Consider the following 17,962-nt stretch of genomic DNA (forward strand, 5'->3'; position numbering starts at 1 on the left):
ATAATGATAAAAGTACAGAATAAAATAATAAAAAATAAGATAATATAAAAGTATAATAAAAGTATATAATAAAACAATAAAATAAAAATTATAAAATAATGATAAAAATGAAGTGAAATAATACATATATAAAGTTAAAAGTAAAATAATTATGTAGAAAACGTAAATTTTAAAATAATAATGATAACAGTAGCACTAATTTTAAAATGAAATACCTGTTTTGAATATGATTCAAATACATCTTACTCTGGGAATCCCCTCGCAAGGTAACATTTATAAAGATCTGGATTATTTGTTTGTAGTAATACGACCAAATAAATAGTTATACAATGGGTTACGGTTCCCATGTCAGTCAATGTCTGGTTGAATAGCACGAAATAAATGAATGTAACATTATGCAGTCGAAACATTGATGATATGTTTCGAGAAATCGAAAGAAATTTGATTGAACAACACTGGTTATAAGATAAATAAAAGAAGTTATATAAGACTACTGTTATGAACCTCTGAACAGCGGAAAGCTATCAGACTAATTTATAAGACCTCTTACGAAAACGAAAGTTTTATGTCAAGTTATTTCTTTAAAGAAAATGTCGCTATGGTGTTGTTTGGTTAATACATGACTGCCATACAACTTGTGCTATGCCAGCCAGACGTCATGTATTGTGGTGCGGTAGCGCTAGAGCAATCGACTGTGAGAGTTAGTATTGTTAAGATTTGATTGCGCAAGTGGCGGTGTGCATAAGTGGTGATGTGATAAAGTCATCTTATTATCGTTTGAGAACGGCGCAAAACGTTTTTTTAACATGAACAAGAGAAAAATAGCGCATGAGCAGTCGTAATCAAGACACTTTATTATTTTGCTAGGTGATATTTCAGGCCTAACATGTTTTTAGTGAGGAACGAGAAAAATTATTAAACTTGTACCCATAATGTAATTCAATTACAATTAATTTCATCCGCTACAAATGATGTCAAAAACATAGTATATCACCTTTTTTAAGCATAGAGCTCGGTGGGAAGAGATTTTTCTTTCCACTATGTTGCATAAGCCTAGTTAACAATTTTTAACTTGACGCTAACACCAGTTGCAACATGCAATAAAATAATAAAAGGACTAAAAATAGATTGCGGAGAAAAAAACATAAGTACTTCTGTGCAACCAATTATACGAGCGCCGATTTTTATAAATACTATTTTATTTTTATAGTTCCTAGAATGCAGAAAATCTACGCAGTCAAAGCAGCGAGGAAGTTTTTTAAACAACGGGTAATAACAACATAGGAGAGAACAATTAAAATTTTCTGATATACAAGGACCGAAAAGTGAACTCAGTTTAGGTCAAGTCGTATAAATTGAGTAAACGGGTTCGGAAGTGCTGCTGTTCGTTGTGATATCAGATATGAATTAATTGCGCTTTAATGGTACGTCACGGTTACATTTTTTATATGAAAACGGTTGTTTGTGTTTGATCAGTTTGTAGGACGTGTTGATGGTGTGGTGTTCTGAAGTGTACTTAGTGAGTATATCGTCATGCATGGTTATTTTTTACCGACAATTAGTACTGCTTTAATTATATAGGCGTGATTATAGTGGCGTTTTCTATTACAAAATAATACGCATATAGCTAACAGAAGCAGTTTCACAAATCAAGATTAAACTTCTTGCTGAAGTGAAACTAACCAGCATAGAGCTTTACACTAATCAATTATGCTAGGTGTGAATAAGTTTGACTAAACCAAAAAGAAAAATCAAACGGACACCAATTTATTTTTGCAAGTATTTGTGCTCTGTGCGCAGTAGAACAGACCATTATATACTACACGATTTTAATTGATTTTAACCATGCTATCTTTTCCTACATATTCCTAGATGATAGCTTGATAGATGCGGTAGTTATTGATAAGAAATTGTATTCATAAGCGCAAAACATTATTCTGTTGAGAAGCGTCGTATTAGACAAGCTTTTTATTTGCCATACCTTAAGTGGAATTATATTGAAGAAAATCTGCTTCACGCGTTAGAAATTCTTGTGCAATAGCATGAACTTATTTCGTCCACGCTTAGTTTACCAATAAATACAAAGGAAAAATCGACGCTTAAAACACCTTTCCACAATCAGTTCTTTTTCTTAGAAAAAAAATTACATTTTAACACGTTATATTTATTGGCTTAACGTAAAATTTCTGTACTAAAATTGTTGTTTGTACGCAAGGGCGCGAAGATAGCCTGGCAATGATATAACATTGGTGGAAATTTTACAAAACCATGCAAACCTTTGAGAAAATGACTTCTGTGCAAATAATTGCGATGTCACTTATTTATGAAGCTATGGCTTGCATAAATCACTCCCCGTTATAGCGAATGATCAAACGGCAGGCTTAGTTGAAAATACGCTCCTGACGTCAAATATATGATGTGCAAGATATTTCAACTGATTTTGATTCTGATTATAAGAATGGTTTCTATCAGAATATGAGAGATTTAGGCTTATAACCTTTCGAACAAAATTAATAACAAAGAATATTATTACCTTGCATAGAACAGCATATTTAAGTTATAGCAGTCTTTGTTTTATTATTATATATTATGTTTTTATATACATTATATAAAAACATGGAGACTAAACGAAAACACACTATTCTTATAAAAATAGCGAGTACATCCTAAAAAGAAAAGTTATATAAACTGTAAAAAGTAATTTTCTGTAGCTTTTAATTTTTTACTCGGTATAGCAAGTTATAGCAGCCTTTATTTTATTAAAACATTATATAAGAACAGGGAGGCTGAAACGAAAACACACTATTCTTTTAAAAACAGCGCGTACATCCAAAAGAAGAATTTATATAAAATGGAGACAACCTTATATAGTTTCAGCGGGTATAAATATAGAGTAATAAGAAATGTCGATTCTAGGGCTTTTTCTCTTTTTTCTGCAGTTTAGTTACAAAAATGGGACAAAGAGCCGTTAATCCACAGCAATTTGGCTAGTCCTATACTAAAGCATTATATATCTTTAGGCCATAGCCACGCTAAGAATATGTTAAGAACAATTGATATAGTATTTTTCCAGAAAGTTAAGAACATCACGGCTGAAACCAGAAAGCACTACTCTTATAAAATACACGGCGTATATTTTAGAGAAGAATTTTATAAACTGTAAATGTACATTTTTCCGTTGTTACTGTTTCTAACGCAACGAAATGGTAGATGTCGTTATAATAAACCTAAATGTAAACAAAGTTAAATTAATGCTCACATATGTTACGGTATTATCGTCCCAAAAATTATAAAATGCTGTATTATTATCATAATCGGCACGCTGGCGCTGTTTTTTGATACATAATACCAAAATGAATGATTTTCTTTATTATAAATTATGACAAGCTGTCCTTTTAATATTTTGAATTGAAATATTGCGGTAGATATGCAACACACGGAAATGATTTAGGCATGGCAAAGTAAGTATTTAGATTTGGCTTTTAAATTACAAGTTGTTAAACACATTTGATTTTATTGGACATGTTAATTAACCTTTAGATCGATGTGTGATTTTTGCTTAATATAACACGGCCTAATGAAATATTCTCAAATGAAATCTAGATGCAGCTTCAAAACTATTTAAGAAACCACTCAGGACCATCACTAGAACCAGTAGTAGGCGCACATTACATACACGGTTTTTCTGTCATGGTAATATTTAGATTGAAACGGTTGAATTTCTTCTGTTAATTTTTATTATGTACAGTCAGTGGCGTGGTAGCAATGTGGGGAACGGTACATGCTTGTGCTTGCCATGGTAAATATATAGATTGAAGTGGTTGGATATTTTTGGAAGGACGTGCATTTGGTTGCGCGTTACACCAGTTGTTCACCTTGAGGGTAAGTATTGATAAATTCAATTGCGAATTGGCGCTATATGTAAGTGCATAAATAGTCTGGAAAGTTTGCTGGATGATATTTCAGTTTTTATTGAGAGACTAGACCAAAAAAGGAAAAAAGTTGCTGCTTGCAATGAAAGAATAAATTTACGTTGTGCGCACTGAATGTAGATTGGGAAGTAAAAAATACAAAGCTACTTATGCGTACATGTGTAAAACGTTTGATAATAAAATTCAGCCTATGACTTAAGCATTTGTACCGCAAACAATCTCTTAAGATACAGTACAAAACAAACCAATTAACAGGCAAAAAAAAAACCGCAGCTGCTGTTCGTTATGATATTGAGCATGACTTGTGATGTTTTTATAGCTTTAATTGTACGAACGGTATGATATTGTTGGGATTAAATCGGTTGTTTGTTTTCTATAAGTTTCTTTAGTGGCAAGGTAAGTTTATTGTCACGGATGGTTACGTTTTGCGAAAATTACTGCTGCTATGATTATAGGTGAAATTGAGGGGCGTTTTTCGACTACAAGAGCCCCAGTTTCTAAATTAGCTTACAGATGTACAGCAATAGACGTCAAATAAATACACGCAGTTACCAGAAGCAGCAAATTGAGATTAAACATGCTGAGCTGTACGCAACATCCATAGGCCTCCATTCCAATCAGTCATGATTGTCTTATGGATGTGGTAGCAATTGATAAGAAATTGTATAGATAAGCGCAAAAACAGTATTTTGTTAAAAAGAGCCATATCAGACAAGTTTCGCGGTCTGAAATGCCTATAAACGTCTTTTTGGTATTACACTTGTTGCGCGCTGAATAACTTTTAGTGTAATAGTATCATGAACGTATTTTACGCGTTATAATATTCAAGTGAAACGCTTGGTGTGTAATTTTTGTACTAAATCTTTTGTTTGTGCGCCAGATTTGTACGCACATAAAGTATTGAAGTTTAAATTTCAGTATACAAAAGCACACAGACCTTGAAGAAAATTACTTTTGTGCAAAGAACTGAGATGATGGTTAGGACGGTATAACTGATCTGGATACTCATCGAACTAAAACATGTTATTTATAAATTAAGTAGCTACACATTTTTGAAACTTTGCACATATTTGTTATAAGAACATTTTTTATCAGAATATCAGATATTTCGGGTTAAAATTTTAAGAACAAAATTGATAACAAAAAACATTATCACCTTGCATAGAAATTGATCTTGCCATTGTGACGGAGAAACGCAGTATCTGTTAACTCAAAATTGATTCGTTTTCTTCAAAAATTGTAACGACTGTGCAAAATTGTTTGTATGTTGAAATGTTCACACACTAAATAGAGAAAATAAATTAAAATAAATAAAAATACAACGATTAATAGGAAAATTTGTTTTCTCTAACACATTTAGTCGAAACTCCAATACCTACGTTTGATTTATTTAAACTTGAAATCAAATTTTCAGGTAGCCTGGCGCAGTTGGTACGTGTTCCTTGTTATAGAAGTTTCATGCAAAATATAATATTCATCTTCTTCATCTTGAGTGAGGTTTAAGTTCGTGAGAGGTTCTAAATTTTTCTGCAGTTTCCGTATAGGACGATATTAACTCAGACGTGTGATGTTGAGCCCATTGATGAAATTACACAGATGCTGTCAAGTTTTTTTTTCACTTACACATTAGAGTTACTGTCAAAACCAATTATTTCGTTCATATTTCAAAATCTAAAAGAATTAATAATCTTTATTGCAAATTTCCACCTATTTTAACAGTGAAGATTAGCTTATGCAAAGAGGTAATGTGTTTACTAACATCATAAAATCGCAATTTTAAATTTAATCACAAGAGAAAATTAAGTAATGATTTGTACACTATTTTCAAAAACAATATGAAACTATCCGTATTAAATGTAAAGTCGTCCCTTGTTGAAACACTTGTTTTCATTTCCAGAGAAATGCGTTGAAGATTTGAGCTTTGCCACAGATACAAAGCAGATGCTTTACATGCAATGTCAAATGAAATACATAAACTAGAAATGGAGGACTGATTACCGAAAAGATCAAGTCAAAACTTTGTTACTTTGGACGGTTCAAACCGATTCAAATTGATTAAAATGCATTTTTAGTCCGCGGTATTTATTAATTCTTTTCGTACGTTCTGAATTACGGTCAAGATACAAAAAAATATAAATAATTTATTTTAGTTACAGGTTATAAACAATTAGGACAAAAATGCAATGTGGAAGAAACAAAAAAGCAAAATAGTTTTCAATTCTCCTGAACATTAGGAACGCGCACTTAATATATACCTCAGGGTCGGTTTTCCAAAAATCTAAGGCAAAAATTTTTGGATGTAAGCTTATCAAGCGATGACTAAGCTGCCAACACCAAATAATTTAATGGCTGATTTTACTTAAAACGTTTGTCAATATTATAATTATAACGGAAAGTAGATTAGTGTATTATGTAAACATGTACCTGTCAAAACTCATAGCATTTGTCCATTTTCATGTGAGCAAAGATACCATACATCGTGTCAGTATCAACACTACAACCACCGCTACCAAGAATAACGATAGAAAAAAGATGACATCACTTGTTAAGAAGCACACGTTATAAGTTAACTAAAATTTTGTTGCATTTATTCTTAAACATTTCCACATTAACCACCAGCGGTAGTTATTTCTTAACTATAGATATACTTCACGAATTAGTGTGGATGAAACTGCCACACTAAATAATTTAATAGCACCACTATTAAAATGTGTATTTAATCAATCAACTTCCCCTACTGGTCTACAGTAGGTGCAGAAACACTAGACAACCACGAAATGAAAGACACCACCCCGTCAATGGAAACTAAAAATGCGCTGTAGTAGGTATTTAATAATTTAGTTTCTCTCCTTAGCACTATTGGCTAGCCAACAAAAAAGACCTGACAAAACAGGTGTATCCTCTTATAGATTGTATGTGGTGTAAAAATATACTTTTACAATTATTATCACCATCAGCAACTTAATTTCTTGAATATTCGTCTCCATGATATTGTAGTTGCTTGTAATTTCTTGTATTACCAACAAAAACTTAAGTTAGTGAAATTTTCTAAAGTTCTGCAGGTATGAATGCAATCTCTGAATTAAAAGGACAACAGTATGACGGAGTGGCAATGTATCAATATTGGATTGGATGGATCCATCCAATAAAATTTTCGTAGGCACATATCTTTATCACGCGACAATCACACAGCAGCAATAACCATGAGCCGCGATACAACAGTATCTCAATGAAATTAAACTGCACTTTTTACACTACAGATAATTTATAAAAAAGTTAAATTAATGTATATATTTTATGGTTAGATTATGAAAAAACATTTTGCAATTGGACGTAGTGTCCCTGAATTATAAACGATGATTTAAGACTATTTAATATTATTTAATACTAGTTGATAAGGCCCGTGGAGAAATCCACTTAGTGAGAAGGTCAATGGAAAACAGGTTGTTTTAGATGTTTTGATGACGACAGCAATCCATCCACAAAAAAAAAAATTAGAACCTTCTTTCCACGTTGCTTCTATTGTATAGAGCTTAAAACGCTGGTCAAGAAATTGTATATGATCATGTACTTTTGATGAACGGTTAATAAGATATAAGGCTTGGAAAATTGTGCTGACGTCAGCGAAGTCCCTAATAAAAGTACTAAAATTATTTTTTAGGAAATTTGTATACCCGTTGTCTTCATCGTATAGATCTTGAAACGCTGATCAAGAAAATGTATAGGATCATGTACTTTTGACAAACGGTTGCAGAGATATTGGGATTTGAAGGTTCTTGATGAGGTCATCAACCCGTTAATTCCGAAACGGATTCAGGGAGCCAGGTTTGGAAAACTTACCCAAATTGGTTCTCTAGTTACCTACGGGGTGAAAAATCATTGACGTCACCATCTCGTTTCCAAATTATTTGACCTCAAAGTCTTAAGTGCACTGTAATGACTTCATTTATTTAATATATAGGATATTGACCCTAAGCTAGTGCTATTGACGTCGCGCCATAACGTCAGAAAATTTAACATATTAGACAAAAGTTTTTCGGCAACATCAAAGGAAAATGACGATATCCACTTTGCCTGTTACAAACAGACACAGTCTCTGTATTATTATAAGAGATTTAGGGTGTTTTTAATGAAAAAAATTATTTTTGTAATTTTGCATGACAATAACGAGTTAACACAATAGAAGGTGTCACAATTAAAAGAAAATCAGTCGTTACCATCACTTTTATCGCCAAACTGGATGAGTTCCATGAGACATTCTTATTTTATAACTACCTGATTTTCCAGCAATGCTAAATAACCTTTAATATGAATCACCCCAACCCCCAGGAAGAACAGTGGTAATTCTAAACGTCAAATACTTAGCAGCACCACAATCAACTAAGTGATAATGAACGAATGACTGGTGCACAATCAGTACTGAGACATTCAAAACAATTAAGTTGAACCTTTCATTCTGGCGGGTACACATTTCAATTTCTCAAGAATTGGGTTGAATTTTATTTTTATCGTGGGTTTCATATGATGAGAATACATTTCTGGCACAAACAACTCAATAAACCGATACTTACTGCTAACACCTATGATCTTCGTATGTTTTGGCAAAAAATATTTTATGTTGGTTTCATGCATTGTTTTCAACAATTTCTAAAATAATACCATTTGATCAGCCAGTTACCTGAATAGAATTATTCAGTCGACCAAAGTAATCGTGAGAAAGGAGATTGTACTCTTCAATGTATCCATCACCACCAGCAACATTAAATCGAATTAGACAACTCTTCATGCGATTTCTTGTTTGGATTACGTAGCTGACGCTTGTATAATTCAGCTTCCAAAAAGGTTAAAATGATTCTTTTAAACTCTCTGATACTGTAAATTCTGTGTAAGCACTTGACAGAACGAACTCACTAGCATTAGATGTCACTCCGTTTCATCTCAAGCAATTTGACACAAGCTATAATTCTAACATCCATGTGACACGTTTTTTTCGTAATTACCCAACGACGTTTTTATACAGTTTGTTTGAGGTCTTCCATAGCAGCCAAAAAATTGAATTGTTATAAAGAATGTGTTTAGAAGCCATTATAACAACATATAATTTTGTCATCTTTAACTTCTACATGGCAACTTTTACCTAAAAAAATTCACACATTTTCTTAGCAATATGTGGTAATATAATACCATTGTTTGTTTAAGGCAAGAAAATTGAAAACAAAAAGGCGTTACAAGTAAGCTAGATAACATGGCAATTACATACGTTTTTGGGAAGACTTCTTTCTTTAGATGAAAATTATGAATTTAACCATCTTCGAATAAACTTTTTCTAAAAAATAACAAAACAACTGAAAAATATCTTTGACTCCAACTTAAATTTACATCATTTTATTTGATGTGGTGTGCAAATTTTGAGAGTTTCATTGATGTCGTAGTTTAAAATATTTTCGAAATCAAACCAGTTACCTGAATAGAATTATTCAGTCGACCAAAGTAATCGTGAGAAAGGAGATTGTACTCTTCAATGTATCCATCACCACCAGCAACATTAAATCGAATTAGACAACTCTTCATGCGATTTCTTGTTTGGATTACGTAGCTGACGCTTGTATAATTCAGCTTCCAAAAAGGTTAAAATGATTCTTTTAAACTCTCTGATACTGTAAATTCTGTGTAAGCACTTGACAGAACGAACTCACTAGCATTAGATGTCACTCCGTTTCATCTCAAGCAATTTGACACAAGCTATAATTCTAACATCCATGTGACACGTTTTTTTCGTAATTACCCAACGACGTTTTTATACAGTTTGTTTGAGGTCTTCCATAGCAGCCAAAAAATTGAATTGTTATAAAGAATGTGTTTAGAAGCCATTATAACAACATATAATTTTGTCATCTTTAACTTCTACATGGCAACTTTTACCTAAAAAAATTCACACATTTTCTTAGCAATATGTGGTAATATAATACCATTGTTTGTTTAAGGCAAGAAAATTGAAAACAAAAAGGCGTTACAAGTAAGCTAGATAACATGGCAATTACATACGTTTTTGGGAAGACTTCTTTCTTTAGATGAAAATTATGAATTTAACCATCTTCGAATAAACTTTTTCTAAAAAATAACAAAACAACTGAAAAATATCTTTGACTCCAACTTAAATTTACATCATTTTATTTGATGTGGTGTGCAAATTTTGAGAGTTTCATTGATGTCGTAGTTTAAAATATTTTCGAAATCAAACTATCTATGTCATTTCCTTAGCAACCGATGACAACTGGGATTCTTAAATACGAATTGTTTTTTGGTATTTAAACCATTTAAACGCGAGAGTATTTTAAGGGTTAAGAAATTAAAAGTAAACAATTGATATTCTAAGATTCGGCTTTTAACAACTTACATGATGTATGATCCAGATCACACGCATTTGTTAAACAGGACGTCAAATTTAAAAACGACAAAATCTTCTTTGTGCTTATCCCGTTTTAATGATTATATGCTTGTGCAGGCATAAGTCACAAAAAGAGAGCTGATGATAGTTCTGAAACTTGGTGACTTTTTTTAAGTTTTATTTATCCATCGTGAACAAAATATTTGGTTGGAGAAACTGAACTTTCCTGTTTCTTAGAATTATTTTTTCGGCAGGTCAACTTAAAACATTTTTTGCGCTGTTTTGATGTTAAAATAATTTTTTATATATGCTAATGAATGGTTCAGTCTTCAAGGATACATACCACAATCCCCTACCCACCCTCTCCCCCCTTTTCCAGGGTTACAATGGGCAAAAAACTCTGGTATAATAGCGTTGAAAGGCTTAGAATTATTATATTACTGATGCATTAGATTTTTGGAGAAATCTAACGTTTTTACGTTTTACTAAACTTTTGAAACGATTGTAATATGTTCTGATGAAAATGCGACCTAAAGATGTTAAAATATTTTTTGACAAAGCATCTGGAGAAAATATATCATAGTGATCATCTTCAAAATAAGAAAGAAAGTTCTAAGTGAGTTGATACTTTTAATCATGCTATCCATACGCGACACGCATTTAAGTGAAACTTACTGTTATAATGTTCAGTCTGACTAAGTCGTCTTACGGATTACTGTAAAGCGAATAACTTAATCCATAAATTTCGTTCAAATCATGTTTACCATGCCAATCCCATTTTGTTACTCACATTCGATCTGTATACGTGTTTTCGTATTAGAATCGTTACACGAGCATGCAAAATCAAATTCCGCATTACTTACAAACCAACGTTCACTCAGAATTAATTCGGAAAACATTCGTTATGCAGTTTTGTTTGACATTACGACAAGCGTATTTTTGCACAGCACGAGCAGCATTAAATACCAGCCAACGTTCACTTACAATTGCATGGTTCAATCTCAACACGTGGACGTTTTATCGTATGATCACCGATAATCAGCAACAAAAATCTCTTTCACGTCACGTGGAAATATACTATAAAATGTCATACATCAAGGCCAGATACACAGACCATTACCTTACACACCTTTTGGGAATAAAATAACTAAAATAATTGTCAAAACACTAAGTTTATAATATTCATATAATGGAAAGTAAGTCTTGAAATTTAAAATAAAAAACACACGTGTATACGTAATAACATGTAAACATATAAAAATGTCAGTTAAATAGCCTGTGATATAACATATCAATTTCAAGAAATAACAAAATTGGAAAATATAACAAAAAGATCAGGGTTCTATGATTGTAAAAATTCTAAAATATACGAAAACGAGCCAATTAAAAATATATATAACTAAAAATCGTAATTATAGCTATGTGTTCGATATCACAAATATATGAATACTGTTTCTAAGAAATATTAGAAAAAAATAATAAAAAAACACGTTTTTAATGTAAGATATCATCTGGATATTTCGGAGAACATTTGGTTATACAAAAAGCATTTGGGTATCGCAATTGCTGAATGTATGGCCACTCTATACTTGGCGTCAATAACACCTACCTTAAATTATTACAGGGGACGAAACTAGAACAGGAAAACAAGTTTCAGATTTACTTTAATGCAGTCTGGTCTAAACTTTAAATTACTGTCTGACTGTTTTTACCTGCTCGTTATACTTTGCTAAGCGTAAAGTCGTATTATTGCTTACCAAAAGTTGACTGTTGTTAACAACATACAGTAACGAAAGAAATGTGAACAATTATAAAGTTTTTTCACGTATTGCCGTGCATGTTGTCTGTGGCGCTTCCAGCATTACCACCTTTTCCAGAGCACATGATATCGCATATTTTTAACAAAACAGGAAAAAAGTAGAACAATATTGATAAGGTGTCACAGTTAACAAAGACATGGTAAACAACATATTTTTTAAATCCCCAGAAAAATTTTCCTGGCAATAAACAACTTTTAATTATTTTTCAATTTATTGCAACAGTGTCAGTAAAAGCAACTTCATTAATATGTTATTATAAAACAATATTACAATAAGTTGTCATAACAAACAACTTTCATCATAATTACATTTCCTTAGCAATAAATATAACTGCTAAGTAATTGATCAAACTCTGCAGGAGATTTCATTCACGCGGCATGTTTTTCCACCAACAGCATTTAACCAGTGCTGTCAGATTGCGAAAGTGCAGTTGTTTTCTCACTTCTGTGATGTCCATCAGAACCTACAATGATTGTTAAACATTTATTACTGCCGGGAAGTAATTTGTCTTTTTGATGGAAATGTTGCTGGAACTTCATATACTTTAATAACGGTTGTCCGCTTAGTGGGAAGACTAGCAGGTAAAATAAATTTCAAGAAAATTAAGTATGGCAACATTTTGAGGTTGTATTCAATGCAAAAGTGAGAAAATTATTCAGTCATATAGTTCGTCTTAGTTAAGCCATAAAATAAGAAGCAGTGTTCGAAAGAAATATCTATTTTAACACAATAACAAAACATGCAGTATTCTTTAGCGTACAGATTTTTTTAATGACACGAGCTTACCTCTTTGAGAGACAATGAATAAAACATGAGACATTTTCGACATAGCTGTGCCGTACTGATCACTGCATTAAATGTGGCCCAAGACGTCTATTTTTTTTCTGGTACCACAATTAATTGGTAATTGATACTGTTATAAGTAGGAGTACTGCAAGTACATCAATGCTCTCACACAAACTACAAAAACATGAAAGCATAGCCACAGCTTCACTATAGAATCCAATAAATTGTCAATTGAATTTCATGTGGAATGGTGCAGTAAGGCATCGATTTAATCTGTGCATTTTGAATGTGAATGTTTAACCACAACAATAGCAACTCATAGAATGTTATTTTATGAGATAAAACTAAAGCAAGAGCCTTTTACGTAATGTACAACACATGATGAAGTGCAATAACATCATTTATGGTGAGATTTGTGTCCACAATCGAGGATGGTAATAACGGAAAAGCTCCAGAAAGAAATTCATTAAATATAACATTTGAATTATTGTATACGTTGAACAAAAATTATTGGTTATTGCGGATAGTGCCTATACATATAACTGGTGTCTTGCAACAGGCAAGGGATGCTAACTCAAGGTAACACACCAGATCCCAAGCATGGTATATTTCACCAATCCGCATGCTTTGCAATTCACAACTGTTTGTTTCAGTACAGCTAAAATCCATTACTTTTCTATCACTTCTCATCCCTGAAAGGAAAGAATGCAGAAGTTCTTGTGCGGCTTGTTATTCTTTGAAAGAAACTTCCACCTTTTGTCAAAGACTAGTACAATCTGCATTGCGATGTAGTTACTTCTATTTTCTTTCTACGCAACATAGCTTCTTCAGTTGCAACTTTAGTTGCATATGACCCTTCAGCAGTTTATACAACAGTCTTCCATCATGATGGCGAAGGTTCGGCACAAGTTTACCAACTATCACTGAACCGTCAGATTTCAGGTACTGTTAATGTAATGTTCTCAAAAAGAATCAACGTATTTCTTCGGTCTGCAAGGTGTATGACGAATTCTACGATGTCATACATGTTAACTGCTATGTCCCAAAACAAAGTTATTAGTGGGCAATCTTTTATGTGCATGATATAACGTGTAGCAACAATTCAAAGCAGGTAATTTCAACACGATCTATTGGAAACACAAAAATGTATTTTAATGGGAACACAATTATGCAAATATACTGTGAAGATGAGCAGTTGCATTGCTGTATCGCAAACTTGCGTTAAAAAGATTTTCAAACTGATTGTGTACATATAAGAAAAAACAAAATGTAAAAAGAAAGTTATACCTTGTACATCTTTTAAATATATGTTCATGGCAGCACATCAGATGTAGAATATTTCTCCTGGTCCTTTTTTGTTTTGTTTTGTTTCTAAAAATTTTACAATAAAATGTTAACACATAAATATTATAACAAAAAAGGGTTCAGTTTCAGAAACACGTACCACATTGTGTGTTTAGAAGTAGAAATTAGGACTTTTAAGAATGTTAGTAAGTATCAGACGCAAATGTTAAAAAATCGAATGTTTGAAAAACAGAGTAATTTAAGTTATTTAGAATTTTACCTTTGTATAGAGAACATTATCCGAAACCATGAGCTTTCTGGAAATATGTCTTTTTGGTAAAAATCAGCTTTGACAACATGGACGGCAAATTGTTAAATTTGGTTATACTTTGCTATGAAAAGTCTATTTCAAACGTAACTATTTGAAGAAGTAAACTAACTATTTAATAACTGAACAACTTAAAAAACTGTCTTTGTAGAAAGAGTTCACTCTTTTTTAAGGTACAAATCGTTAGAGGTTTAATCAACTGTGTGAAATTGTTGATATGTGGCAATTTTTTTTAAGGGAACAACTTATTTGGCATATTTTTTAATAAAAAAATTGAATAAATACATGTAAAAGTTTTTTGCTGATATTATTAACTGTACTTGTATTGCATGTTGTGGAAACAAAAACACGTTTTGATAATAAGTCGACTTTATGAAAAATGTGGCACTTTCTGGGGTTTTTTTAATATTTGAAACTCATATTACAAAATCGTAATGAAAAATTTATATATAAAAATATTTTTTTGGTTTTAAATTGATTAAATATAAAAAAATATTTTTTTGCTATAAATTATTCTAAAATCGTAGAAAAAATTGTAAGTAATTATATACAAAAATTTTTTTGGGATGGAAGTTGGAGTTCACCGAATAGAAGCAACAGTATAATTAAAATTGATGGGGAGGTCGACTTCACCCATTGAAAAATAGACAACAACAAAAACAAAGGTGGGATGGAATTCACCCGGAACAACTAGTTGTAACAACAACATTGGGCAGATGGAATTAACCCAAGACAACAAAATTAGGGAGATGGAATTCACCTATAGCAACAAATTTTGTATAACAATAAGAAAATTAGGGAGATGGAATTCACCTATAGCAACAAATTTTAAGTGACAACAACAAAATTGGGGAGATGAAGTTCACCCATAGCAACAAATTTTAAGTAGCAACAAGAAAATTAGGGAGATGGAATTCACCTATAGCAACAAATTTTAAGTGACAACAACAAAATTGGGGAGATGAAGTTCACCCATAGCAACAAATTTTAAGCAGCAACAAGAAAATTAGGGAGATGGAATTCACCTATAGCAACAAATTTTAAGTGACAACAACAAAATTGGGGAGATGAAGTTCACCCATAGCAACAAATTTTAAGCAGCAACAAGAAAATTAGGGAGATGGAATTCACCTATCATAACAAATTTTAAGAATCAGCAAAAAAATTGGGGTGATGGCATTTACCCATAGCAACAAATTTTAAGTGGCAAAAACACTTTTGTTAAAACAGAATGGAGGAGATGGAATTCACTCTACATTCGCAGCATTTTCTCAAAAAAAATGTTATTCGTAACAACAAAAAAATAATCTTAATATTTGTAACAACAGAATATTTAATGAAATAGGAAAATCGAAAACAAAGGAAAACTAGCAGCAGCACTAATTTTGAAATGAAATACCTGTTTTGAAGATGATTTTTACCGGATAATATATTGTAGAAGGAATTAGGAGGAATGGAGTCATCAATGCTATAACAGTAATGTGTACTATCAGAAATCGTATATATAAGTACAAAATATTTTACATAAATATTTTACTAAACAAAACGTGAGATTATTACACTAACGCGTTTAGCATAGAAATGTGCACGCAAATCTTTACGTTTATTTTTGTTATTGTTTAGTGCTGCAATTTTGTGACTTTTAACACCATTATATTTTAATTTAAGTCTTTTAATTCATTAAATGTTGGTGTTCAATTCACACAATTTCAGGTTCTTATGTCTTTAGTTTTATAAATATGATTTGTTAGCACTATTTAAGAGTTACGCAAAGTAATTAACGAGAGGCAAACAAAAGAAAAATGACACCAAAAACATGTCAACGATTAACTTACCCTTGGAACCGAGAAGAGGTGGATGTGGTGCAGAGGTGGAGGTGGTGCAGTGTTATTGTGCGAGCAATCTTGCAGAGGAGTACAGCAAACCGGGAGGAGGTAAGTGGCCGATAATGAGCAAATTTGTTTGTTGCGGATGCTTCATTGTTGCGTATTGTTAAATGTTAATGTATTTACTATTATCACTGCAAAACTTATTTCTTAGACTGAATACCTTTAGTTTATTTAAAAGTTATAATGTTAAAATTGCATTTAAATATATTTAAAAAAGATAAAATATTAAAATTGCATAAAAAATATTTAAAAGATAAAATGTTAAAATAGAATTTTAAAATATATAAAATGTTAAAATTTTATTTAAAAATATTTAAAAGATAAAATGTTAAAATAGCATAAAAAAATATTTAAAAGACAAAATCTTAAAATATTAGACATTAAAATAATTATGAAAAAAAAGGTCTAAAATTTAATTATAATCTGATATTAACAGCAGCACCCATGCGTGAACAGTAGGACGTAGCTTGAACAATCACCAGAATCACTATAATGCAAGAAATTATTTTTAAAAATATTTTTGAACATCAAATACAGATTAGAAATAAAATAAACATTTCTCACCATATTTGCTGAAGACACAGTGATTAGAGGATTTCAGAGAGCATGTGGAGACGTGTATCTGTAGCTATCATCTTCATCATTGGGGAAGCCAGGGTACAAAGGGAAGAGGTATTGGCAAAAAAAATGAGGGACACAGTGACGGATTCAGAATCTTCTAAAAACTCTTGCGGTAATTTAGTATTGTTTGGTTCAATTTATTCACATATTAGATTTAGAGTTAAAATATAAAATCATAATGATAAAAAGAGAATATAAAATTATAAAATATAACATAAAGTAAAAATTACTATATAAAATAAAATAATAAAATATAAAATTAAATTAAAATATTTATATAAAAGTTGCTATTTAAAATAATAATGATAAAAAAAGATATAAATAGTGAACTAATAAAACTTAAAATTAAGGGTAATAAGATCAGATAATATGTATAAAAGTTAAAATTAAATGTAATAATGATAAAAAGACATAAATAGTAAAATAATAAAATTTAAAAGTATGGGTAATACGATCAGATAGATTACAATATTATATATAAAAGTTAAAATTAAATGTAATAATGATAAAAAAAAGTTTAACCTTGGGCCGCATTGTTCCTTTTTTCTCTTTTTGGGTATTTTAATTTAATGATCATAGTTTTCGTGGAGATAGTATAAATCAATGCATTAAAAAAATGTCCCTAATGTCTTTGTGAGATGTATATGAGACTGCATGTGAAACACATTTGAATTAAAGTATTAACTTGATCTTAAAGGCTGCAGGTTGTTGATATTGCTAAATTGTGATTTTATAATAACTAACTACTTTCTGAATTTTTCTACAATTCCTGAATCCGTCACTGCATTGAACTTAACGTAAAACACAAACATAAAACATGGGGATATTAAAACAAAGCCGTCCCACAATAGACAGTAGTGGCTTATACTTTAAAACTGTTTTCCTTTTTGACCGAACGTTTTAAAAATGCCTTT

General features: G+C 31.4%; 1 long non-coding RNA gene across 1 annotated transcript; it reads right to left on the minus strand.

Moving 5' to 3' along the window:
• Nucleotides 1-3,904: 3,904 nt before the first annotated feature.
• LOC130649056 (uncharacterized) lies at nucleotides 3,905-17,637 on the minus strand. Its single transcript, XR_008982997.1, has 10 exons — nucleotides 16,992-17,637; nucleotides 16,374-16,914; nucleotides 15,938-16,006; nucleotides 12,927-14,297; nucleotides 9,978-12,603; nucleotides 9,193-9,854; nucleotides 8,504-9,069; nucleotides 6,357-6,438; nucleotides 5,089-5,603; nucleotides 3,905-4,945 (listed from the first exon to the last, which is right to left on the minus strand). It is a non-coding gene; the product is annotated as an uncharacterized LOC130649056 (long non-coding RNA).
• Nucleotides 17,638-17,962: the final 325 nt, after the last annotated feature.

This window comes from Hydractinia symbiolongicarpus, chromosome 7, assembly GCF_029227915.1.
Source record: "Hydractinia symbiolongicarpus strain clone_291-10 chromosome 7, HSymV2.1, whole genome shotgun sequence".
Classification (NCBI taxonomy): Eukaryota; Metazoa; Cnidaria; class Hydrozoa; order Anthoathecata; family Hydractiniidae; genus Hydractinia; species Hydractinia symbiolongicarpus.